The sequence below is a fragment of the Triticum aestivum genome, chromosome 2B, assembly GCF_018294505.1.
Source record: "Triticum aestivum cultivar Chinese Spring chromosome 2B, IWGSC CS RefSeq v2.1, whole genome shotgun sequence".
NCBI lineage: Eukaryota > Viridiplantae > Streptophyta > Magnoliopsida > Poales > Poaceae > Triticum > Triticum aestivum.
The window spans coordinates 731,688,564-731,716,211 of NC_057798.1; the positions used below are offsets into that span (position 1 = coordinate 731,688,564).

At 46.9% G+C, this 27,648-nt stretch overlaps 2 pseudogenes; both read left to right on the top strand.

Annotated features, from left to right (window-relative positions):
- LOC123039496 (uncharacterized) overlaps positions 1-21,750 on the top strand; it is a 34,307-nt pseudogene extending 12,557 nt beyond the window's left edge.
- Positions 21,751-23,478: 1,728 nt separating this feature from the next.
- On the top strand, positions 23,479-24,421 carry LOC123039497 (uncharacterized; annotated as a pseudogene).
- Positions 24,422-27,648: the final 3,227 nt, after the last annotated feature.

The following is a 27,648-nucleotide window of genomic DNA, read 5'->3' on the forward strand; positions in this document are numbered from 1 at the left end:
ATGCATTTCGACGGCTCCAAAATGTTGGCGGGCTTGGGGGCTGGCGTCGTCTTGACGTCCCCAACCGGAGACACAGTCCAATGCGTACTTCAAATAATGTACATGGACTCCAACAATGCAGCCGAATACGAGGCCCTTCTACATGGTCTCCGGATGGCAATCTCCATGGGTATTCAACGCCTAGAGGTACGCGGGGATTCAAACCTCGCAATATCCCAAATAAATGGAGACTTTGACGCCAAGGATCCGAAAATGGCAGCCTACCGTAACGTTGTGCTAAAAATGTCAGCCCGGTTCGAGGGACTCGAATTCCACCATGTAGCCCGGGATAATAACCAGGCAGCAGACGTGCTGGCACATATTGGCGCAAAACGCGACGCCGTCCCTCTAAACATCTTCCTGGAACGGCTCTTTAAGCCATCCGTATTATGGGAAGGGGAGTCCGGAAATAACAACCCGGAACCAATTGCACCACCCGACACAGAACATTCTGACACAATCGATGGCTCAGCCAATGAAATAACACCTTCAGCCCACGAAATAATGGTAGTAATTGCCCCGTGGATGGAACCATTCCTAGCCTACCTAATCAGGCAGGAACTTCCCGAAGACCAAAATGAGGCCCGCTGCATAGTTCGGCGATCTAAAGCCTACAAGGTCCATGAGGGAGAACTTTATAGGAAAAGCACAACCGGAGTCCTTCAAAGGTGTATCTCCAAAGAGGAAGGGCGAAATCTCCTGGCTGAAATTCACGCCGGACTCGGCGGGCACCACGCTGCAGCCCGGGCCCTTGTAGGCAAGGCCTTCCGTACAGGATTTTATTGGCCGACAGCCCGGGCAGATGCTCAGGACTTAGTCCAACGATGCGTTGGTTGCCAGCTCTTTGCTAATCAGAGCCACATGCCACCCACCGCCCTCAAAACTATACCCATCACTTGGCCGTTCGCGGTCTGGGGGCTTGACATGGTTGGACCCCTTAAAGGGGGAACCCACAAGCACAAATACTTATTGGTCATGGTGGACAAATTCACCAAATGGATAGAGGCCAAGCCGGTCAAAACGGCAGAATCCGGACCTGTGATAGACTTCATATCCGGGGAAGTACAACGTTTTGGCGTCCCCCACAGCATCATCACTGATAACGGCACGAATTTCACGGCCGACGAGGTTAATCTCTGGTGCAAAAACATGGGCATCAAGCTCGACTACGCTTCAGTCTACCACCCTCAAACTAACGGTCAAGTGGAACGAGCAAATGGTCTAATCATGAGCGGCATCAAACCCAGATTAGTGCGATCCCTCACGGAATCTAACACGCACTGGGTAGAGGAGCTCGACTCCGTACTCCGGGGGCTGCGGACCACGCCAAACCGCACAACCAGATTCACACCATTTTTTATGGTATACGGCGCTGAGGCAGTTTTGCCCTGCGACATAATTCATGACTCACCTTGCGTGCGCATGTACGAGGAAAGAGAAGCCGAGTTAGATCGGCAGGACAGTTTGGACGCTTTAGAGGAGGAGCGCGACGTGGCAAAATCCCGTTCCGCATTCTATCAACAGCAGGCTCGAAGATATCAAAGCAGAGAAGTACGGGCCAAAACTTACAACGTTGGCGAGCTAGTTCTACGCCTGCCGGACAAGAAAAAGGACAAACTTAAGCCCAAATGGGAAGGTCCCTTCATCATTGACCAAGTCCTTACCGGCGGTGCATACCGTCTACGCAACGCATCTGACAACCGACTCGAGCCAAACCCATGGAACGCAGCCCGTCTCCGAAGATTTTACGCCTAGCGCCGGACTCAGGGTTCGTCTCCTTCCTCCGCCCACCTTTCATATTTTTTTGCTGTCTTTGTTTTCCCTCCTTTCTCCTCCCCTTTCTTCAGCACAAACCTCTTGAGGGCTGATCTGTGCTTTGTTCGCACTTACTCGATGTGCCACTCGCACTCGTTATACCTGGGGGCTTCTTTGACAGAAGCTTATTTATATGGGCTTCATGCCCAACACATGTGTCACACTTCCGCATGTACCTTTTGATCACCATTGTATGCATCGATATGACTTAAGTTTTGGCCAAGCCGGGTTGCCTGGCTCCTGTGCTTACCCCTACGTTCCCGATTGTTCGGCTAGGAGGTAAAGGGAGCACCTCTGCGATTGTTACTGCCGGGTCAGCCGGATGTGTACCTCAGACTGGGTGAAGCCGAAGGCTAGCGTTCTTAAGGGAATATTCGATCGATGACCTGAAAGATGATTTATTACTTAATTATTTATCTACCCCTAGATGCTTTTTCTGCTATTTTCGCAGCCCAGACATGCACTTTAGGGCAATGCCTCCCAGGGAAAGGAACCCTTAACGGAACTATTCTCCCTGGAAGATGTTTCTTACTAACCATGTAATATAACATAGCTAGTTGGGCACTTGTCTGATAAAGCAATTATGACCCCTACGCCTTGTCTCCATGCATGCCCCGGTTCTTTTATAACCGTCAGGGTATTCGGACACACTCCGGACTGTTGGGTCCCGAGGTTGAAGCGAAAAGGTCCGCAAAGGCAAACGATCTACAATCCGGCTAGAAGGCATTTTACATGTCATTTTAAAATTACATCATCAAACTGACGGATTGTACTCCTCTTCAATCCCATCTAACAGGTTGTCTAATTTACAGTCCTGTTGGGAATATTTCGCGGCCAGCTCTACTTGGCCGTACATCAAGCTCACAGGGATCTGCTTCCCATCAGGCCCCGCAGGTCTGACCTCGGCCATGTGGTTTGGGTCAGCCTTCGGGTACCGCGTCTTCACCATGGCCCAGGCCTCCCTAGCACCTTGACGGCAGGCCGATATCTTCCACAGATGGAGACGTCGCCGTACTCCCTGAAGCTTCTCAGCAAGCCCTCCAAGGCCCTCAGGTAGGGAGACGGAAGGCCATAAGGCCTGAACGACACCACTCATCGCCTGTCGAACACGTTCAAGCAGTTGCACCAGCTCGGGAAGTTGGTCACCCGTTGAACCGGGCATTTCCTCCATAGGGCGACCTGTGAGCACACTTACACACATATTTCTGTCAACCGACTTCCTCGCCAAACTCTTCTTTTCAAAAGAGTTTTCTCAAGCACTTACTATAGATGCCACGACGAAGCCGCTGATTCTCCTTCGAGGAGCTAGACAGCTGGGCCCGAACACCTTTTAGCTCTTCGCCAAGCTGGGTGTGGGCATCTTGGAGCTTGTTCCTCTCCTGCTGCACCTTCATAAGCACCCTCTCGCCGGCCTTCAACTGGCGCAGTAGCTGTTGCTTGTCCTGATCTAGTCTGGCACCCTCTGCAATACTATTGTCAGACTATACACACACGCCGCACTTCATAAACTACTTCTCTTTTCAAAATATGAATTACCAGCGGGGGTCTCCGTGGCTCCCCCGGCAGCGGCTAGTGCGGCCTCAAGTTGGGCCTTGCACTCTTGAAGCTCCTGAGACAGGTTGGTATTCTTCTCAGTAAGATCCTGCATAACAAATGATCCTTAAATCAATTAGTTTAACTATTTTAAGTCTCGGGGGCTACTGGCCTATATAGCCATTAAAATTCCTTACCCGTATGTCCTTTACATACTGCTCCGTGGCTTTGGTTAAACCATCTTGAGCAGCACGGAGGTGCGCGTCTCCCGCATTAAAGGCATTTAACGCCTCAGGGGAGAAACACGCGTCACGAAGAACTGTCCGACGGCGCCTATGATTCATGGCGCTCTCCACCTTAGACCTAGTGGCGTACAACCTGTCGGCATCCTCCATTGAAGGAGCGTCCGGCTCGCGCCTTGCGCTCGCCTCCCCTTCCGGACCAGGCGTTGGAGCCTAGCTGGCGGAGGCTTGGTGGGCACCCTCTCCGGACTCAGTCCGGCGAGCGCTTTTTCTCCTGGAAGAATCATGAGCATTAATATGCCTCCCAGGAGTCTTTCCCTTAAAGGACAATGGTGCACCGTACCTTTGCGGCGACGTTTCGATTCGCGCTGCACTCCTCTTCCGCCTGCTAGGCCGCGCTGACCTCGTTTGGTCAGTCGCCGCGGGCTCGGCTTCCTGCCGTAAAGGCACCTCCTGCCAGGCACCATTGGTGCACGGTGGTCAGAAATAAGCATTAAAAAAGTAACGGTGTCAGGACTTCGATCGTACTCACCTGGGAAGCCGGACACAAACCGGGGTATTCAGCCATAATGGCGACTAAGTCTATGCTGAGTTGGTGGAACACCCGTCAATCAAATCCACTTTTATGTCCGGATCCTCTTCGGAGGCCGGATCAAGGGATCTTCCCGGATCCTCGGGTTGTGGAGTTGGGCTTTCTATGCCCGCCACATCCCGGCGTATTTCCTGCGTCGAAATCATAAAGTAAGACACTTATCTTTGAAAGCACGGATCAGATATATAAGCGTCCGCTTACCTAGCTTCGAGGGTTATTCATGGAGAATCCATTCAATGGACTCGTGCGGAGGAAGTCCTCCTCCTCCCCCTTGTACAAGCCGGACAGGATCTTCACCAGATCGGCGGCCGATCCCGGTACCGTGCGGCCATGACGGGTGGCGTCATTCTCCCCGTTAAAATCCCACATGGGGTGGCCCCTATATTGGAGCGGCTGCACCCCTCGCATAATGCATGTGGCCATGACTCCAATCATGGTTAGTCCGGAATGGGCTAGTAGCCGTATCCGACCCATCAGATAGTGGACGCTCATATCCTCTTCTCGTTGAGGGCTCCGCGGGTGCCAACTCAGGCGTTTCTTCAGAGGAGCGTTGCTAAACTCCGGGAGGCCGATCCGAACTGGATCCGGCAGCGGGGCGTCTTCCATATAGAACCACTCCGAAGGCCAGTCTTCGGACGCCTTCTTCGGACTTCTGCATAGATATCCGGTCCCGGCGATGCGCCATATTTCGGCTCCGCCCACTTGATATATCGACCCCTTGTGAGAACGGGGTACGAGGCAAAACAGCCTCTTCCACAGTGCAAAATGGGGCTCGATGCCCAAGAACAGCTCGCAAAGAGCTACAATGCCCGCGATGTGCAAAATAGAGGCAGGCGTGAGGTGGTGGAGTTGGAGTCCATAGAACTCCAGGAGCCCCCGGAGAAACGGATGTATAGGAAATCCGAGTCCCCTTATCAAGTAGGAGACGAAGCATACCCGCTCTCCTTTGGAGGGATTGGGGACGCTCTCCGCCTGCTTCCCGCCCTTGTAGGTGGCCAGTCCGGCTAGAACCGGAACCATAAAGGCCGGGGGAAGGTATCCCTCTGTTTGGAGCGCCACTAACTCGCTATGCGGGACTGAGCATCTCCTCCAATCTCCTGGCTTAGGACTGGGAGCGCGAGAAGAGGAGCCGCGTCGACTGTCCATGTTGGAATGGATTTTTTGTCAGATGTGCCTCGATGAGTACTTGCGGAAGGAGGATGGTGTGATTTGGATCTGGATCCTCGCCTCTCTTATAGGCAGCTTATCCGCGCAGCTAGGGGGGAAAATGTAAGAATACCCTGGCTTTTCGCATTCGTGCGACACGTGGAAGAAGGCCATTATTAAACGTAGAAGCCAAGGAGCGCAGCATTTATGAAGCAACCGGACACTATCCGGCAAACACATGGAGCACGAAGGAGAACCCGCCTTGCAAACGCCGAAGACAACATACGCGCCGGACTCGTCGTTATTGAAGCCTGGTTCGGGGGCTACTGAGGGAGTCCCGGACTAGGGGGTGTCCGGATAGCCGAACTATCATCATCGGCCGGACTCCAAGACTATGAAGATACAAGATTGAAGACTTTGTCCCGTGTCCAGATGGGACTTTCCTTGGCGTGGAAGGAAAGCTTGGCGATACGAATATGTAGATCTCCTACCATAACCGACTCTGTGTAACCCTAGCCCTCTCCAGTGTCTATATAAACCGGATGGCTTTAGTCCGTAGGACGAACAACAATCATACCATAGGCTAGCTTCTAGGGTTTAGCCTCTTTGATCTCGTGGTAGATCTACTCTTGTAACACACATCATCAATATTAATGAAGCAGGATGTAGGGTTTTACCTCCATCAAGAGGGCCCGAACCTGGGTAAAACATCGTGTCCCTCGTCTCCTATTACCATCCGCCTAGACGCATAGTTCGGGACCCCCTACCCGAGATCCGCCGGTTTTGACACCGACAGGAGCCCTGCCCCTCCTTATATAAGTTAGAGGGTCGGGTTACATGTGGAGTCCAAATAGGATTAGGACTAGCCTATCTTGTACTACAAGCCGGATACAAGTCCGGGTCTTGATTCCTTGTAAGGGAGATATTCCTCACGCCTTTCCTCTTAAGCCGGCCTATAATAACGTAAGCCGGCCTTCTGGGCCTTGAGCCTCTTGGGCCCCCGGGTCTTGTTGCTCCTCTGATCCGCTTGCCAGGTCACCCATAAGTCGCCAGGATCGGGCGGGTCACTTAGTGTGTCGTCTAGTCAGGGCGGGTCATTAGTGAGTCGCCAAGTCCGGCCGGGTTATACTTCCGGCCGGGTTACACCGCGGGGTATATCCCTGACATTAGCCCCCAAGTTTAGCTTGGATTTATCCATGGTAAACTTATGCTACAAAATAAACACGAGAACAAATTTGATAGGTTGTGTTCCGGGTTAAGAATTTTTGTAAACCGGCCCCTGAACATCCTTAAGTCCTTGTTATTTCCTTCTTCTAGAAAAATCCGGGTCAATAGACCAGCTTCACAATCAATTTGCTTGTAGAAGAAATATTGTAAACAAATAATCCATTTGAGTCGGCTTCCACGTCGCCGGGTTAAATAATTTTGGTCTTCAAATACTCATCTGATATTCAGCCGGCTTGAAGATGTAAAACTTGCCGGCTTATCATTACCAAAAACTGCCGGATTATAAAATAGATGATACCGGGTCATAATTGTTGTTGACACCGGTTTATGTAATTGATCCTCCTGATTTGCTCAAAACTGATAATTTGAAGATTTTTCTCCCTTATATCCATATTACCTGTAGCCCCCAAGTCTTGAGCAGAACAAAGTGATGGTTTAAGACTTGCTCCAATAAATGTTGCAATCTTGAAGAAATCCGGTTTATTCATCCCAATCATATAAACTGAATATTCCACACACGTAGCCCCCAAGTGCCGGGTTGTCATGCTTGCAGCAACCTGGGACTTGTAATTGACTTATGCTCATGAAAATTTCAACCAGTGTAGCCCCCAAGGGCCGGGTCATTATGCAATAATGAGCAGGGACTTTGTAGATAAAACCATGTAAATTTGAATCAGCAATGTGCAGCCTCCAAGGGCCGGCTTAGTAAGATAATACTGAGCTGGGACTTTGTATATAATTGATAATAACATCATATAATATAGTCTCCACCATGGGGCTTGAACCCACGTCCACAAGGTTAAGAGCTTTGTACTCCCCCAACTAAATAGTGGTCCGTTCAATATAATGGATTAATGCTTATGTACCTTGAATTTTTGACAGGAGCAACTGGTAACCCCCAAGGGCCAACTCATTTAGAATGTGATGAGTCGGGTCTTCCATAAGTTGAGCAAAAAATGACTTCGCATTAGCCCCCAAGTATCATGGTGCATGCTTGCAGCGACATGAGACTTGCATATTTGATGTAACCTCAATTTGAATAATGTAGCCCCCAAGTGCCGGGTTGTAAGCCTGCAGCGACTCGGGACTATTCCTTCCAGTGTAGAATAAATCATATCCATTAATAAAATAATAGCCATTGCGCCAAAGTGACTTTGAATACCTCATCTATTGATAAGTAAATCCAGAGTTTAGATACCCGGTGGCTCTTGGCCGATGGCGATTTAATACACCTCCATTGTAAGCCGGAATTTTTATAACCCGATGACTTATAGCCTTTGAGAAAAATCCAGAACGAATAATCATTTTGAAGCATCAACTTTGGTAATGAGCTTGAACTTAATCATTTATATGTCATACTTCTACAAATCCTGCAAAGAGTTTAAACAACATATGCCCTGGCGACTTAACGTCAAAAGCCAGGGCGGGTAACCACCCAAATGTAGTCTTATCCTGTACACAAGTAGATCACAAGATCCCTATGATCCTTTGAATGATACCGCCGGTTTATGTGACCCGGACAATGAAGTTAATAACTCAACTCTGTAAGAGCCGGCACATATGATATTTGTGATAACTCAAATACTTGCGAATATATAAAGTTGTAGAAGAAACAGATAAAATTTTGAGGTTTCTGATTCGAATACGATCAGTAAACCGTTCCAAAGGGGTTAAGCTAGGATTCGAATACGATCATATAGCCCCCAATGGCATTGGCGCTGCCGATCAAAGTGGGTATCGACATCTATGTTCTCTTTGGTTCGAATACGACCTATGTTTGAACAGGAAGCCTCCAAATGACCAATGTGATATTGAATTTGTACTGCCGGTTTACATGACCTGTGTAATAAGGGTGATAACCCAATCCTTAGAAGCCAATGCTTCCATATAAATGATGGTTGTCATAAACTGGCGACTTGTAGTCAAAAGTCAAGCCAGGTTAATCATAAAACATTTATATATATTTGAGATATAATCCCTAAAAAAGGTCTCAAGTTAAGTAATTGTGGCTGCAATAAACTTTACCGAGATAAAATGAAACTTTTTGAGGCTTCTGATTCGGATACGATCAGTAAACCGTTCCAAAGGGGTTAAGCTAAGATTCGGATACGATCATATAGCCCCCAGTGGCTTGGCGATGCCGATCAAATGGGTATCGACAGCTATGTTCTCTTTGGTTCGAATACGACCTATGTTTGAACAGGAAGCCCCCAAGTGACCATAAGAGTTGTTTAGCGACGCTGATTCGAATATGATCCACGTCGATTCCCAAAGGGGTTGAGCTATGATTCAGATACGATCAAGAAGCCCCAAGTAAGTTCAACAGTTTGCTAATCAAAAGGGTATCGACAGCTATGTTCTCTTTGGTTCGAATACGACCTATGTTTGAACAGGAAGCCCCCAAGTGACCATAAATTTGGCATCACACCGATCAAGAGGGTACCGACAGCTATGCTCGATGAGCAGGAAGCCCCCAAGTGACCATAATAAGATAAGCCGTAAAGCAGGATACCCATGTTTGAACCGCGCATCATGGCAGCAAGTTCTTTTTGGCAACCTTTACTTTGTCTGAGAACTCGAACTTTGCGAGAGATTAATTCTTTTTGAACCGGAACTTTAAACCGGATTTGAAAGCTTCAAAAATTTGTGAGGGACAATTTTACCTTGAGCCGGATTTTTAACCTGATTTGAGAGCTTCAGTGCCTTGTGGGAGAAAGATGTCTCTTGAGCCGGATTTTAAACCAGAGTCCTTATTTTGAGCCGGAAATCTTTTGACGGTTTTTAAATTTTCATCGATCTAGCAATAATCTCTGAGGCCGGGTTATTTTCCTTTCAATGATCTTGAATTTATTGAAACCGGCTAATTTTACTGAGTCATATCATTGTAGCCCCTGAGTCTCAAGACGACTTGAGGAGTTGGCTTGAGATTCTCCATAATTAACCGTGAAATAGACCGGTTTGAATCCTGCATGGGACAACTTGTAAACCAAAGTAATTGCTCTTTTGAAGAAAACAATATGTAATATAAAACATATTGGATGGATTTCACCTGATATGTTAGGCTAGTGATTATCCACAGAAGGTTGAGGTGACTGCGGTGGGTTATAAATGACCCCGTATGAGCCGTATCAGCAACTCGGCCAATGGTTCCTTCCAACTGGCTGTTTGAAGTTAACCAAAACGTAGTGCCGACGACTTGTGCACCTATCCATTGAGCCATCCAGTGCAGACGGCGGTTGATAATATATGATAATTTGCCTCCAATTTGTTGGAAGAGAAACCGGGCTTCCCAAGTAGTGACTTGCTCATACTCAATGAACAACTCATCCAGAAAAATGTGGCCCGGTGTGTTGATGTAAACCAGGCCACAAGAGACGGACCGTAAATACGACCGCAACATCAAAGGCGGCTCAGACAGATGAATCAACTGTGGTGCTGTAAACTGGTGCGGGCGAGTAAGTTGTCCTCCTTGTTGTAAGCCGACGTGGTCATAAGAGACGGCCACGGCGTTGTAAGCCGGCGCGGTCGTGAGAGACGACCACGACGTAGTAAGCCGGTGCGGGAGTCCGTTGAGTAACGACGACCACCTATGCCAAAAGATGTTGGCGTGTCTCCACCTCCGCGGTATAACATCACTTTTTTCATAAATAATTGCCCTGCATAAACAATATTGCAGACCAAGGCAAAGATAAACTTGTTCTTTGACAAAAACAACATGTGATAATAAAACAAACTTGGATGGATATCACCTGATTTGTTTAGGCCGAAAATAATTCGCCATGAAATTGATGATCCCTAGGTGAAACCGAAATCCCTCACGGGTGAATTGGTCGCGGGAACAAACCAATAAACCGGCCATGGCATTTGTAAGCCGGTGCGGACGAGCAAGTTGTCATCCACGTTGTAAGCCGGTGAGGACGCGTGAACCGGCCACGAGGGCAGACGGGCGAGTCGTCCGTGGTGTTGTAAGGTGGTGCTGACGGGCAAGCCGGTCGGCGTGTTTGACGTAAACCGAACCGCAGGGGCGATGGCTGTATATAACAACACTAGGCAGAGTGGTTGTTTTCAAAAAAATTAATAAATATTGATAAAAGTAAACCAGATGGATATCACCTGGTATTTTTTGCCGGATGCTGGCGCCGGATAATGCATAGTGCTGCTTTTGTTTTTTGACAAAAGAGTTAATTGATTCTGTGTCTTCTAGTGCCTGAGCTCTCCACATAACCCGGCCGGCACTTTTTGAGCCGGAATTTTTGGAACCAGAACTTCTTGATAATCCAAAAACTTTTAAACCGGAACCTCTTGATAGTCTGGCCAAAACTTTTGATAATCCGGAACCTCTTGATAATCTGGCCGGAACTTTTGATAATCCGGAGCTTTTGAACCGGAACGTCTTGATAATCCGGCCGGAACTTTTTGATAATCCGGAACTTTTCTGTAGCCTAAGTCGGAACCCTTTAATGACTCGGACGGAACCTTTCATTGATTCGGCTGGAACCCTTCGGCGATTCGGACCGAACTTTTCGTCGAGGCGATCGGAACTCTTTGGTGATTCAGACGGAACCTTTTGTTGAAGCGGTCGGAACCTTTCGCCGATTCAGACGGTACCTTTCGTCGAGGCGGTCGGAGCTTTTCGCCGATTCAGACGAAACCTTTCGTCGAGGCGGTCGGAACGTTTTCGGCGATTTAGACGGAACGTTTCGTCAAGGCGGTCGGAACTTTTTCGGTAAGCCAGCTGGAACTCTCCGATAAGTCGACCGGAACTTCTTCAATAATCTGGGCGGAGCTTCTCGATCTCTGGGATAGCGCCCTTCAAGAACTCAACACCACCGTGCGCGAGCCCCACGGTGGGCGCCAACTGTCGTGGAATTGTCACGTCAGATGTTCTCGTGAAAGGACTTAGTTGTGGAGCCATCGCAGCTAGGAAGCTTGAAGGGGTTAATCGGGACAAAGGACACGAGAGGTTTTATACTAGTTCGGCCCCTTACGGTGAAGGTAAGGCCTACGTCTAGTTGGGTTGGTATTGATGTTTCGATGACCAGGGAGCGAGATACGCTATGCTTGGCTCTCGATCAGTTGTTTCTTTTTGTCTGTCTCCCTTTGGGGAGCCCTGCCCCTCCTTATATAAGTTAGAGGGGCGGGTTACATGTGGAGTCCAAATAGGATTAGGACTAGCCTATCTTGTACTACAAGCCGGATACAAGTCCGGGTCTTGATTCCTTGTGAGGGAGATATTCCTCGCGCCTTTCCTCTTAAGCCGGCCTATAATAACGTAAGCCGGCCTTCTGGGCCTTGAGCCTCCTGGGCCCCCGGGTCTTGTCGCTCCTCTGATCCGCTTGCCAGGTCACCCATAAGTCGCCAGGATCGAGCGGGTCACTTAGTGTGTCGTCTAGTCAGGGTGGGTCATTAGTGAGTCGCCAAGTCCGGCCGGGTTATACTTCCAGCCGGGTTACACCGCAGGGTATATCCCCGACAAAAATGAAGGATGGTGAAGGTGTCGCTGAAATGTACTCTAGGCTTGCTCTTATCACAAATGAGATTATCGGCTTAGGAAGTGAAGAGATGACCGACAAATTCATCATCAAGAAGATCCTAAGAGCTTTGGACGAAAAATATGATACCATGTGCACATTGATCCAAATGATGCCAAATTACAAAGATCTCAAGCCAACGGAAGTCATTGGAAGAATTGTTGCTCATGAGATGTCACTCAAGGATAAGGAGGAACTTCACCACAAGTCAAGTGGTTCTTACAAAGCCTCCTATGAAGCCCCTACATCATCAAGTGAGAAACAAACCTTCAATGAAGAATTGATCTTAATGGTGAAGAACTTCAACAAGTTCTACAAGAATAGAGGCAAAGAGAGAAGCTCCAAGTCAAGGTCCTACAATGACAAAAGATCTTCTAGTCGAGAGCGCAATTGCTACAATTGTGCGAGACCCGGACACTATTCCAATGAGTGTACGGCACCCCACAAAAGAAGAGAAGAATCACCCAAGAGGAGAAGTAGAAGAGAAGAATCACCGCCAAGAGAGAGGAGGAGTAGAGATGATCGTTATGAATGAAGAACATCCCGGAGAAGCAAGGATTCGGAAAGGAAGGACAAGTCATCAAGGAGCTACACAAAACGAAGACATCAAGCTCATGTTGGTGAATGGGTATCCGGCTCCGACTCCGACAATCACTCCGAGAGAAGTTATCACTCCGACTCCGAATATACTCAAGATGAAGGTGTTGCCGGTCTACCACTTGTGTCAACCAACTCCTACGACATATTTGATTCACCAAATGAAGGACTTGGAAGATGCTTCATGGCTAAAAGCCCAAAGGTAACACACCCCGAGTATGTTGATTTTAATAGTGATGAAGATGACTTGTTAGGTGATGATGATTTACTTGTTGACAACTCTAGTGATGAATACTATGATGAAACGTCAATTAATCATGCTAATCAAGATAAAATGAATGACAATGTATGGAGAAGATTGAGCTTCTAACTAAAGAACTAAACACTCTTAAGTTAGCTCATGAAACTATCTTGGAAGATCATCGAGAACTTTTAAGGACTCATGAGAAGTTACGCTTTGAAAAGCTCAACCTTGAGCAAGAGCATGAGTTCTTAAAGGCAATCAATGATGATCTCCATAATAAAAGTTCTTCTTACATTGCCAAGCGTTTACTATTATCTACTTACATGCCTCAAGTCAAGTCCATTAACAAGAACAAGAAGGATTCTTCCTCTAGTAGTAACAATAATCATGCTAAATCCAATGTTGTTGCTTCTAGTAGTTCTCTTGATTCCACTAATGATTCTCTTAGCCAAGTTACACTTGAGCAAGAAAATACCTTATTGAAGGGAATTATAGAGAAAGGTTTTTACAAGAGCCTTGCCGGGAGTAAGCAATTTGAGGAAATTGTACGCAAGCAAGGAAGGCACCGGAAGAACCAAGGTGTTGGTTTTGAACGAAAGTTCAATGCCAATGGAGTTGGGTGGGAAGAAGATCAATACCCCAAGACGAAGTTTGTTCCTCAACAAGAGAAGTATGATCCTACTTCCTTCAAGGGGACACAAGCTCAAGATGATCTTCCACCACAAGACCACAAGCAAAAAGGCAAGGACACACTTCAAGAGGAGATTGATGCATTTGAAGAAGCTCCTAAGGCCTTGGTCAAGTGGGTTCCCAAGACTACGTCAAGTTCTACTTCATCAAGTACGACTACAACTCCAAGGATTCCCATCAAGATGATGTGGATCCCGAAGAAGAAGAACTAGAGAGTTCTTGAGGGTGACTCCGCCAACGTATTTCACTCATATCATTTTGGCAACAACAAGTGCAATCAACTTTCACATCTTGCACTAGTTCAAGGAGTCACAAACCCTCTTGTTGGTAAGACAAGGGACAAGGTAACCTAATGCTTTCATAGACATCATCTTGTGTGTGCATCACTCCATGTCTATGGATATCCTTGTTTGTTCCTTGTGGGACTAACCTGTGTAGGTATTGAAAGTGCAACTCACTCCAAAGGATTGCTCCAAATGATCTTCATCAACATTGAGCATCCACATCTTCAACACCTACATGAAGTCATCATCGACAAAACCCAAGGTTAGTTCATCCCTCTAAGGGGGGGATCTCACATCTAGGGGGAGCTTAACTCTAAGAATTGAGTCAAAGCAACTCTAATGGTGTGAACACATCAATGCATTATGTAAAAGTGGTAACCCCACTTGAGCTTAAACGACGAGTATGACCTATGATCAAATGTTCTCATTTGACTCCTATGTCAATATACTCATATATAGATGACCTAGTCATCACCAATTGCTTGATAGATGCTAGAATTGGTTGTGCATGCTTTGCCACATATTTCATTTGTCATTTTATTGTTGAACATGTTGGTTGCATATTTCACTCATTCAAGGACATCCACTTGTTGTTTTGATTGATTGGTTTCTTTTTCTTTTGCCAAGTGGATGGACAAGAATGCCTAAGAACCTTCTCTGGCTATCTATGTTTTTCTTGTCTCAAACTCTATTCATGCTACATCACAAAATTTGATCAAGTCAAATTCGAACCACTCTGTGTGAGGAGCACTCGGAGTCCCCGATTCGTCATAGACTTAAACTTCCAAAATTCTTTGCGCGTTTCGGTCTGACCGATTCTTCCATTTCGGTCATACCGAGATCATTAAGTCGATCTAGGTTTTCAATCTCGGTGCAACCGATTAGAACTTTTCGGTCACACCGAGTTGCTGTAGCTATCAACAGTTATGCATCTCGGTGCCACCGAGTTGTTCCACTCGGTCACACCGACAGGGTCGGGCTATATATACCCACGGGCAAAAATTTGGAAACTTTCTCCAAACTCTTTCGCCCGCGCGTAGCTCGCTCTGCCTCGAGGGTCTTCGGATCGTCCTCCTCGTTGCCAGCCGCCTCCAGTCGCTGGTCTCCACCGCCGTCAACGGAAATCATCCCTGCAGTTGCCGCCGTAGAGAGTTCATTGCCGAACTAGGGTATGGACTCGATCACTATGCTATCCCCGTTCGATTCCTAGCACATTGTGTTCGTCATGAATCTTGCCACGATTGAAACTATTCTATCCAGTCAAAACACTCCATAGATTATAGGTGAATTGAAAATTTAGGGTTAGGTTTCCGCCGAAACCATCTCGGACCCACCGAGTTGTAGAACTCGGTTCCACCGATTCGGCTAAGGCCATTGCACAAGTGATTCTCGATCTGACCGAGAATTGCAAATTGGTGTGACCGAGTTCAGGACTTTGTGAAACCCTAGCAGTCTCGGTGCCACTGAAATGTGACTCGGTCTGACTAAGTTCACTAGTTTAGGTTCCAGAAGCTGCTTCGGTATCACCGAGTTTGTAAATCGTTTGATCTGAAATGCTTTCTGTGGAAAACTAAAACTAAGTTTTTGACTCATTATTTTGCAAAACCCTCTGTATTTTGTGATGCTCATCCACTCTATCTCATCTATATCTATTCACAGGGTCAGCAGTCAGTGTTTGCAACATGTCTGATCAAAGTGATAGCCAGAAGAGGGAAGAGGAGAAAATTCAAATGAGTGAGGGCACTAGTCCCTCTAGGAGCTCTGATGAGGGTAGCAGGAGCACCCCAAGCAACTTACCCAAAGCTGCCACCAGGGCCAGAAAGAAGAAAACCTTAGAATCTAAGGATGGAGACTATGTGGCAGTTGAGGATGAGGCCACTTCCAAGAAGAAAGTGCTCAAAAAGGAGTATGGCACAGCTGCTGCCATTAAGCCTGGTATGAAGACCAAAGTTCCTGCAAAGAGAACTCCCATGTCTAAAGCCAGAGCCTCTACTCAAGTACCTTTGGAATCTCAACCCAAAGAGGCTGCTGAATAAGGGAAGAAGAGGAAGGAAAGGGTCAAGAAGACCATGGCCAGAGTTGTTGGAAAGCCTTCCATGATGGAAGAGGAAGAAGAAGAAGAAGAGGTTGCTGCACCAGCACCCAAGGCTCAGAAGCTTATGGGTGATGCTATTAGGTCACGGGATGCATCATCAAAGCCCAAAGAAGCACCCAAAGCTGCCTCCAAGCCCAAGACCGCACCAAATAGGAATACCAGAAACATATCTGCTGCTGAGAAGAACAAGGCCCCAGTGCCTGAAACTGTTGCTGAAGAGGAAGAAGAGGAAGAGCATGTCTTGAGAAAATTGAAGCCAAAAATTCCAGATCATAATGATGCTCATCCTGTGGCTGAGAATATGAAGCTGAGAAAGGATGCAGGCCTCAGATAGTGGAGGTTATCTGATCCTTATGCAATCAGGAGAAGGACTGTTGTTGACTACAGGTTCCATACAAAGGAACAGCAGGATTTCTACGAGACAGTGTTGAGCCAATAGTGTGTGACATGAGGTGGGTGGACTGGACCTACATGAAGGAGAATGAAGAACACTATCCTGGTGTGTATGACAGTTTTAGTGCTTGTGGAGTTGCAGACTTTGTTGAGCAGAAGCTCACAAAGTGGAATGATGAGCTCATAATGCAATTCTACTCCACATCACACTTCTATCCAGATGGCAGGATAGTATGGATGTCTGAAGGTACTAGGTACCAATCAACAATTGAAGAATGGGCAAATGTGATCAATGCACCTAAGGAGAAAGAAGATGACTTGGATGTCTATGCCAAAAAGAAGATGGATCACAACACTATGGCACATATGTACAAGGAGATCCCAGATGCTACAGTTGAGACATATAAGTTTGGATCAGTACATTACCTTCTGTCAGGACTGCCAACCACCAACTAGATTCTCAGGCATACTCTCTTGCCCAAGTCAAGTGACCACAACATGATCAGAGGCCATGCAATTGCTACACTTATTTGATGTGCCACAGAAGTTCAAGGTCACGAGCCTCAAAGTTGAGACTATCAAGAGGACAGCAGCTGACCAGAAGAGAAGTTGTGGGTATGCCCCACAGATCCAGGAGCTGATCAACTCAAAGATGGGCACTGGCACATACTTGTTGGACAAGGATCACATGCCTATCTATCCAGACTTTGAGGACAAGCAAGTGGTTATGGATGAAGATGAACCATCTTCTGTGCATGCTCAAGCAAAGAAGGAGAAGGCAAGGACAGAGAAGGCTACCAAGATGCCAACAATGAAAGAGGCATCTCGGTACTTTTTAAAGAGAAAACAAGATCAGCTAGGCTACTTGATTGCATCCACTCTGAGGATTGAGAAGGGGCTAGCCACCTTGACTCAAAACCAGGAGAGCCTTGGAAAGGATCATGGAGCAGAAGTTCTATGACTTGGATGTGAAGGTAACTGAGATCCAGTCTGTTGTTGAGACGCTTCAGGATGATATGCAGGAGAGGAAGGGCAAGAAAACCACTAATGCATTTGCCAGAGTGCCTAGAGCTCAGAGATCAGCTGCAGTGCCAGTGACAGACACCAGAGCCACTTCATCTGCACCAGCTACAGCTCTTACAGCTCCAGGCAACCAGCTCCAGCACCTACACCTCCAGCTCCATCCACATCTACTGAAGTCTTCGTCCAAGGAGCCATCTCTACACCACCACCTGAAGATCAAGCCTGAGAGACGATTTAGTGCTATGCATTTTCTATGAACTTTTTGGTAACTTGTTGCCAAAGGGGGAGAAAAATGTATAGATCATAGGCTTCGAGAGAGAGTGTTGCTTTTTATTCTCTCTTGCTTTGGTGGTTGAACTTTATTTGCTTGTTTGAGATACTTTATGTCTGTGTGATACTTGGATGATCATGCGTTTGATCATATGCTACATTTATGCTTGTTGGATGACATTATCCTTTTTATCTCTATATGATCATTCACTATGCTTGGTGATGAGTGCATGTATTCAATCATTATCATTTTGAGCGCTCCACCAAGATGTATGTGACATGGAAGAGTAACCCATGAGCCTAACTCTTTGTGCATTTGCAGTCCAAAGCAAATCTTAAACCATGCACAAATTTAGGGGGGGCTCTTGCTTATCACATACTTCTCAAAGCGACAATGTTTTTCACTCTTATTATCATTTGTCGAAGCTTTGCTCTATATGTTGTCATCAATTACCAAAAAGGGGGAGATTAAAAGTGCAACTATCCCTAGGTGGTTTTGGTAATTCCTAACAATATATAGCTCATTGAGCTAACATTATTACAAGATAAATATTTCAGGAAAAGCTCAATGAATGGCATGGCATGGATGAGAAAAGTGGATCCCTCAAAATGCTAAGGATAAAAGGATTGGCTCAAGCTAAAAAGCTCAAGACTCTACATTTTATATTTTAGTGATCCAAGATCACATTGAGTCTATAGGAAAAGCCAATACTATCAAGGAGGGATGAGGTGTTGCTTAATGAGTTTCTTGCTCCATAGTGGTTAGTGGTATGCTCCAAAACCCTCAACTACTTTCTCACATCCACACATGACCTAAACCAAAAGTCAAACTCGGCCCTACCGATTCTTTCTATCCGGCGCCACCGAGTTCAGATGTCATAGCCACTGCCACAAACCCTAGGAAAATCGGTCTCACCGATAGGGATCTCGGTCTCACCGAGATGGGATTGTAATCTCTCTGTTTCCCTTTGTAACATTTTGGGTACCACTGAGATGAGTGATCGGTCCCACTGAGATTGCAATGTAAACTCCCTGTTTCCTTTTCATAACATTTCGGTCCCACCGAAATGAGCGAATCGGTCCCACCGAGTTTACCTGACCAACTCTCTGGTTAGCTTATTACCAAAATTGGTCCCACCGAGTTTGTGTAATTGGTCTCACTGAGATTACGTTAAGCCCTAAACCCTAACCATATCGGTCCTACCGAGTTGCATGTCGGTCCCACCGAAAATCCTAACGGTCACTAGATTTGCTGAATTGGTCCGACCGAGTTTATCAATTCGGTCCCACCGAGTTTGGCAAGTTGTGTGTAACGGTTAGATTTTGTGTGGAGGCTATATATACCCCTCCACCTCCTCTTCATTCGTGGAGAGAGCCATCAGAACAAACCTACACTTCCAACTTGCTGTTTCTGAGAGAGAACCACCTACTCATGTGCCGAGGCTAAGATATTCCATTCCTACCATATGAATCTTGATCTCTAGCCTTCCCCAAGTTGCTTTCCACTCAAATCTTCTTTCCACCAAATCCAATTCCTGTGAGAGAGAGTTGAGTGTTGGGGAGACTATAATTTGAAGCACAAGAGCAAGGAGTTCATCATCAACACACCATTTGGTACTTCTTGGAGAGTGGTGTCTCCTAGATTGGCTAGGTGTCACTTGGGAGCCTCCGACAAGATTGTGGAGTTGAACCAAGGAGTTTGTAAGGGCAAGGAGATCGCCTACTTCGTGAAGATCTACCGCTAGTGAGGCAAGTCCTTCGTGGGTGACGACCATGGTGGGATAGACAAGGTTGCTTCTTCATGGACCCTTCATGGGTGGAGCCCTCCGTGGACTCGCGCAACCGTTACCCTTCGTGGGTTGAAGTCTCCATCAACGTGGATGTACGATAGCACCACCTATCGGAACCACGACAAAAACATCTATGTCTCCAATTGCGTTTGAATTCTTCAAACCCTTCCCTTTACATTCTTGCAAGTTGCATGCTTTACTTTATGCTGCTCATATACTCTTTGCATGCTTGCTTGAATTGTGTTAAGATTGCTTGACTTGTGCTAAGATAGCTAAAATCTGCCAAAGACTAAAATTGGGAAAAGGATAAGTTTTTACTTGGTCAAGTAGTCTAATCACCCCCCTCCTCTAGACATACTTTCGATCCTACACTTCCCAATTGAAGCTGTCGCCAGGAACACCTTGTAGATCTACTCCATCAAAGTCTCACTAGCAGAACGCCAAATGTTCCCACTGGAGGTGTATGGAGTGGTCGCAATCCGTGATGCCGTGGACCGTCATCGCAACCCTCTATTCCTCTGTGCAAGAATGCACTACCAAATCCTTGAAGAAAATGTACGTATTGGTATTTTCGTGTTCTTGATCTTTTGTTTGTTGCCTGTATGCTGTAACCTTGTTGATCAGTTAATGGCAATGATGACGCTTGCAGGATTCCTTTTTGCGCTTGACAGGCCCAGTTCGTGCAATTGTCTCGACGGATACTGTTTACATCGAAATCCAATTAACAGTGAAGGGTGCAACAAAATCTGAAGATACAGCATTGATCAGTACATTTGGCTTTTTCAATGGTGATAATTCCAGTACCTATCTCGCCAAAAACAACTTGTGCATAGTGGAGTTATGCTATGAACAAGTTAAACAGTTGGTCCAGGCCACTGTCCTTAGTGTGGGTGTTATACCCAAACCGGATTCATTGCCTTTTCCACATGGCGGCAGAGTTGTTTGCTCTTCACTGCCTCAGGATGGTCATGAAGATATCGCTGGGCAAGTATCATCTAGGCAAGTTTTGCTGCTTGATTCAAAAGATGGGAAAATGCCTATGACGAGCAATGGCTACCTTGATCTGGCAAGACATGTAGTTTCTGTGGAATTAAATGGAAAGCTGCAATTCCTCATAATGGCTGATTCACCATCACATACTGCAACTGCTGCTCGATTCCTCCTTACACCCGAAAAATACAACACAAGTAAATGTGAAAATCCCCTTGTTGATGGCTCTAAGGTTGAGATTACTGTTGCATGGTCCCTTGTTCCCTCAACGATGCCAGAGTCAGGTGACAGTCCTGAGGACAGTGGGATGGCGACTGCAGGAAATTCGAAGGGAAAGAGTAGCGAGTCCATGTTTAGCGAGGATCTCTGTCAAGCTGGCATCTTCATGCAGAAGAGTATCTGCTGGATCCAGGACCAGGAGAAGAAGTTGGTCAAGATTGGACACTACGGCTCCGAAGAATACAATAATCTTCTGGTGTTGAAATCTGATATGTACGAGTTGTCAAATAAGATCTTCAATCGGGTCAACTACAAGACCCAAAAGAGGATCTGCACGATGCAGAATGCCTATTGGATCAACAATAACAGGAAATTGATAGATACCGAGAGAAAAATGGGCGACGACATTGAGATGGAAACCGGAGGGAAGTTGTTGAAAGGAAGGAGTGGCGAGTTTAAATCAGCGGCTATTGGCAATGAAGACAGAACGGTACAGACACAGAGAAAGATTGGTGACTGTGGCAAATCGGACTCCAAGCAGTTCAATGAGCAGGAGCAGTTCAAGGAGCTGCCGGTTAGTAACTCGATCCCCATGGCTGTATCTGTCAGAAACAAGATTGAGGAGGAGGCAGAGGCAGAGACCGTGATGGCGGAGGTGGCACCGAGGGTCAGCTTCAAATCAGCTCTGCTCTCCCAGCAGTTTGATGAGCTGTGGGACAACATGAGCCAGCTAGTTTCAACAGAACCAAAATTTCTAGCGATATGCATGCTTATTCAAGAACCCGTCGAACGCTATTGCTCCACATTGAAGTTTATCTCTGCAGTTTTCGACCGGCTTGGTCAATGGGTGCCAGATTTCAGAGAGAAAATGGAATTGATAAAGGAAGACAAGGACAGGGATAAGGATGTGGAAGCTGAGGATGCGTATGAGGCGACGAAGATGGCTGAGGAGTATTATTTCAATGCCTATCGTAGAGATTGGGAATGTAGGCGCGGCAACTTTGGCAGCTTCGAAGACCCAAGTGAGTAAATGTGCTAGTGATATGGTTCTTGTTAGTTTCTTTTCTTCTTCCATTTACTGCATGTCTCAAGCAAGCTAATTCGTTCTTTTTTTCTAGAATACGCACAAGCATGTGTATCATTCATTAAAGAAGAAAGGGAAAGACTCCCCAAGGTCATATGTATAGAGGTTATTTACATGCCGGATTTTCCGACACTACCGAGAAGACATAATGTCTACTACTCCAGAGCTACCCACCTATCTACCTCTGCATCTTGTGCAAGTTTGCCAAGCAGACCCGCCTTGGTCCAGGCCACCCCTTCTTCCATAATCTGTTGCTTGAGACTTGGGATTGAAGGCAACATACCATTGAATACCACATCATTCCTGTGCTTCCAAATCATCCACATGAGCAGAAGGCAGGTTTCTCTTGTTGCTTTATGGTTTCAAATGACCAAGTCCTGCCTGGTGCACCACGAGCTTAGGTCCTCATCCACGAGTGGCTCAAGTGCCGACTGCCCCATGATCCTGCCCACCCAGTGCTAGATTTGCCTTGCAAACACACACTCCAGCAGTAAGTGTTGATTGGATTTGTCAGCTTGGTCACAGAGCGGACAAGAGTCTTGATGGGGCAATCCATGATTAGCAAGCCGGACTGAAGTCCAACATCTGTTTTTGAATGCGAGCCAAGTGAAGAAACGACACCGTAGGGGCGCTCGGGATCCCCAGGTGAATGCCACCGTGGGAGACACCTTGAGCCCCATAAACCGGGCCGCATAAGCCGACCGCACCGAGAATTGGCCACTGTTTTCCCAGCTCCAAGTAACCACATCTTGCGCACCAGCTGTTGTCAGTGTCATCCCCACACGGGAGCAGAGCTGAAAGAATTGAAGCAAAGCATCCGACGAGAGGTCCGGGCCAAAGTCCCTCGCCCAGTTATGGTGTTCCAGCGCGCTTGCCACCGTCTTCGTTCCTCTGGTTCTAGGCGGGACCCTGGCATAAATTAGAGGGGCCAGATCGCGCACCCGACAGCCCTCCAACCACTTGTCTTCCCAGAAGAGAGTGGAAGTCCCGTCGCCTACCAAAGTGATCACAGCCGTGTGCACTAGCACCAAGGATTCTTTAGGTACCTTGATTTGAAACTCACTCCAGGGTCTATCCTTGTCAAACTTCTGCAACCACTGCCATCTGGCCTGGAGAGATTTGTTCAACCACTGCAGGTTGGGGATCCTGAGACCACCGGCCCATTTAGGCCTACAAACCGACTCCCAGGCCACAGAGCAGTTCCCTCCGTTTGCCTCTTTCTTACCACACCAAAGGAAGCCACGACAGATCTTGACAAAAGCTGAGATCGTTTTAGCTAGTAGGTCAAGGGCCATCATGGAATGCACAGGGATTGCACACAACACAGACTGAATGAGCAGCAGCCATCTGCTTTTTGGAAGCATAGCTGCCTTCCAAAGGGGTAGCTCATCACCCACCCTATCCACGAGAGCTTGGAGCTGGGCTGCAGTTTGTTTTCTAAGCGTCAATGGCAGCAAGCTAATTCGTTCTGTTAGCATGGTGATCCACTATATTATTGATTTTTCTTCATTCTTCTTGAATTGAGAGCAAAAGCAATATGTGCACTCTTTAGTTAGTTCACATTAGATTTCTAACACATACTTGACTTGGTTGCATGCAGCGTTATTGAGCCCCATGTACTTTATCGACAGCATACCAGGCCACACCCAAGTGGGTGCTAAAGTCGGGAGGACCATGCAGGTTTACTCTATTAAAGTCGCAGAAAGAGAAGGCTTCACCCTCGAGTGGCCACTGAAGGTATATGGTGTAGTTGCGGCCCGAGATTCTGCGGACTATTGTTGCAACCTTCTCTTCTTTCGCACTAGGGATGACTACCAAATCCTGACAAAACAGGTATGCACGGGTATTTTCCTGTTATTTCCTTATTGATTGCATCTTTGTTGGCAAGCTAATGGTGAACAATGATGCTTGCAGGATCCTTTTTTGCACTTGACTGGCCCTTCTCGTGCAATTATGTCTAGAGGCATAATGGAACCCACAGTTACGATTGAAGTCCACCTAAAACTTAAGGGCACAGTGGAGTCTAAAGATAGAACATTGATCAATAAGGCCTTCTTTTATGATGAAAAATATCTTGATAGTGGTGATATGATTTCTACGCGTGTCCTCCAGGGCCTTTGTGAAATAGAGCTATGATGTGAGCAGCTTGAACATTCACACCAAGCCAATATCCTCGGTGTCCGTGTTGTACGGGGCTCATTGCCTTGTGGCAATGGCATCAATCGTTTGCTCCGCACTACCTGAGGACTAAACCGAAGGTGGTGGTAAGCACCCATCTGGGTGTATTTTGCTGCTTGATTCACAAGCTAGAGATATGCCTGTGGGTGAAGAGGGTTATCTAGATCTGTCGAGGCAAGTTGTATCTGTGAAATCAAGAGGAAGGCTAGAAATTCTTGTGCAGGCTAGAGAAATCAGTGGAAGTGTCGTCTTTCCAATCAAATTCAACAACATACGTGAAGAAAGTTGTGAGCTTGGTGATTGTAAAGTGGAGATAACCGTTGCTTGGTCCTTGCTCGTTGAAAACCAGTATGATATCTCGGTGATGGGAGCTATACAGCCTTACGCATGGGAATCAATTCCACGTAGACCAATCATGAAGCTTGTTGACGCTTGTTGAAGAGGTTCACTTGGTGAAGATGGCATTCTAGCTAGTTGTACTTCTTAGTGTAGTAGTAATCCAAAAAGGTATATATGGGCAACACAAGGCAGCGTCGGATGTGTTGGAAATATGCCCTAGAGGCAATAATAAATTGGTTATTATTATATTTCCTTGTTCATGATAATTGTTTATTATCCATGCTATAATTGTATTGATAGGAAACTCAGATACATGTGTGGGTACATAGACAACACCATGTCCCTAGTAAGCCTCTAATTGACTAGCTCGTTGATCAATAGATGGTTACGGTTTCCTGATCATGGACATTGGATGTCGTTGATAACGGGATCACATCATTAGGAGAATGATGTGATGGACAAGACCCAATCCTAAGCCTAGCACAAAGATCGTGTAGTTCGTATGCTAAAGCTTTTCTAATGTCAAGTATCATTTCCTTAGACCATGAGATTGTGCAACTCCCGGATACCGTAGGAATGCTTTGGGTGTACCAAACGTCACAACATAACTGGGTGGCTATAAAGGTGCACTACAGGTATCTCCGAAAGTCTCTGTTGGGTTGGCACGAATCGAGACTGGGATTTGTCAATCCGGTTGACGGAGAGGTATCTTTGGGCCCACTCAGTAGGACATCATCATAATGTGCACAATGTGACCAAGGGGTTGATCATGGGATGATGTGTTACGGAACGAGTAAAGAGACTTGCCGGTAATGAGATTGAACAAGGTATCGGCATACCGATGATCGAATCTCGGGCAAGTACAATACCGCTAGACAAAGGGAATTGTATACGGGATTGATTGAGTCCTTGACATCATGGTTCATCCGATGAGATCATCGTGGAACATGTGGGATCCAACATGGGTATCCATATCCCGCTGTTGGTTATTGACCGGAGAACATCTCGGTCATGTCTGCATGGTTCCCGAACCTGTAGGGTCTACACACTTAAGGTTCGATGACGCTAGGGTTATAGGGAATAGATGTATGTGGTTACTGAATGTTGTTCGGAGTCCCGGATGAGATCTTGGACGTCACGAGGAGTTCCGGAATGGTCCAGAGGTAAAGATTGATATATAGGAAGTATGGTTTTGGCCACCGGAAGTGTTCCGGGCATCACCGGTAGTGTACCGGGACCACCGGAGGGGTCCGGGGGTCCACCGGGAGGGGCCACGGGCCCCGGAGGCATACATGGGCCAAGTGTGAGAAGGGACCAGCCCCTAGGTGGGCTGGGGTGCCTCCCCACCAAGGCCCATGCGCCTAGAGAGAAGAGGGGGCAAACCCTAGGGCAGATGGGCCCTAAAGTCCCATGCCTGGTGCGCCTCCCTCTCCCCCCCCCCCCACTTGGCCGCCACCCCAGATGGGGATTGGGGCTGCCGCCACCCCTAGGTAGGGAACCCTAGGTGGGGGCGCAGCCCTCCGTCTCCCCCTATATATAGTGGAGGCAAAGGGGCAGCCCAACACACGAAGTTCTTCTCCTGTTGGCGCAGCCCTACCTCTCTTTCTCCTCCTCTCCCACGGTGCTTGGCGAAGCCCTGCAAGATTGCCACGCTCCTCCACAACCACCACGCCGTTGTGCTACTGCTGGACGGAGTCTTCCCCAACCTCTCCCTCTCTCCTTGCTGGATCAAGGCATGGGAGACGTCACCGGGCTGCACGGGTGTTGAACGCGGAGGTGCCGTCCGTTTGGCACTAGGATCTCCGGTGATTTGGATCACGACGAGTACGACTCCTTCAACCCCGTTCTCTTGAACGCTTCTGCTTAGTGATCTACAAGGGTATGTAGATGCACTCCCCTCTCACTCGTTGCTAGTTTCTCCATAGATAGATCTTGGTGACTCATAGGAAAATTTTGAATTTCTGCTACGTTCCCCAACAGTGGCATCATGAGCTAGGTCTATTGCGTAGATTCTTTGCACGAGTAGAACACAAAGTAGTTGTGGGTGTTGATTTTGTTCAATATGCTTACCGTTACTAGTCCAATCTTGATTCGGCGGCATTGTGGGATGAAGCGGCCCAGACCGACCTTACACATACACTTACGTGAGACAGGTTCCACCGACTGACATGCACTTGTTGCATAAGGTGTCTAGCGGGTGCCAGTCTCTCCCACTTTAGTCGGATCGGATTCGATGAAAAGGCTCCTTATGAAGGGTAAAGAGCAATTGGCATATCACGTTGTGGTTTTGCGTAGGTAAGAAACGCTCTTGCTAGAAACCCATAGCAGCCACGTAAAACATGCAAACAACAATTAGAGGACGTCTAACTTGTTTTTGCAGGGTATGCTATGTGATGTGATATGGCCAAAAGAATGTGATGAATGATATGTGATGTATGAGATTGATCATGTTCTTGTAATAGGAATCACGACTTGCATGTCGATGAGTATGACAACAGGCAGGAGCCATAGGAGTTGTCTTTATTTATTGTATGACCTGCGTGTCACTGAACAACACCATGTAATTACTTTACTTTATTGCTAAACCGTTAGCCGTAGTAGTAGAAGTAATAGTTGGCGAGACAACTTCATGGAGACGCGATGATGGAGATCATGATGATGGAGATCATGGTGTCATGCCGTTGACGATGATCGTGGAGCCCCGAAGATGGAGATCAAAAGGAGCAAAATGATATTGGCCATATCACGTCACTTTTTGATTGCATGTGATGTTTATCATGTTTATGCATCTTATTTGCTTAGAACGACGGTAGTAAATAAGATGATCCCTCATTAAAATTTCAAGAAAGTGTTCCCCCTAACTGTGCACCATTGTGAAAGTTCGTTGTTTCGAAGCACCACGTGATGATCGGGTGTGATAGATTCTAACGTTCACATACAACGGTTGTAAGCCAGATTTACGCACGCGAAACACTTAGGTTGACTTGACGAGCCTAGCATGTACAGACATGGCCTCGGAACACAAGAGACCAAAAGGTCGAGCATGAGTCGTATAGTAGATACGATCAACATGAAGATGTTCACCGATGATGACTAGTCCGTCTCACGTGATGATCGGACACTGCCTAGTTGACTCGGATCATGTAATCACTTAGATGACTAGAGGGATGTCTATCTGAGTAGGGAGTTCATTAGATGAACTTAATTATCCTGGACATAGTCAAAAGCCCTTTGCAAATTATGTCATAGCTCGCGCTTTAGTTCTATTGTTTTAGATATGTTCCTAGAGAAAATATAGTTGAAAGTTGATAGTAACAATTATGCGGA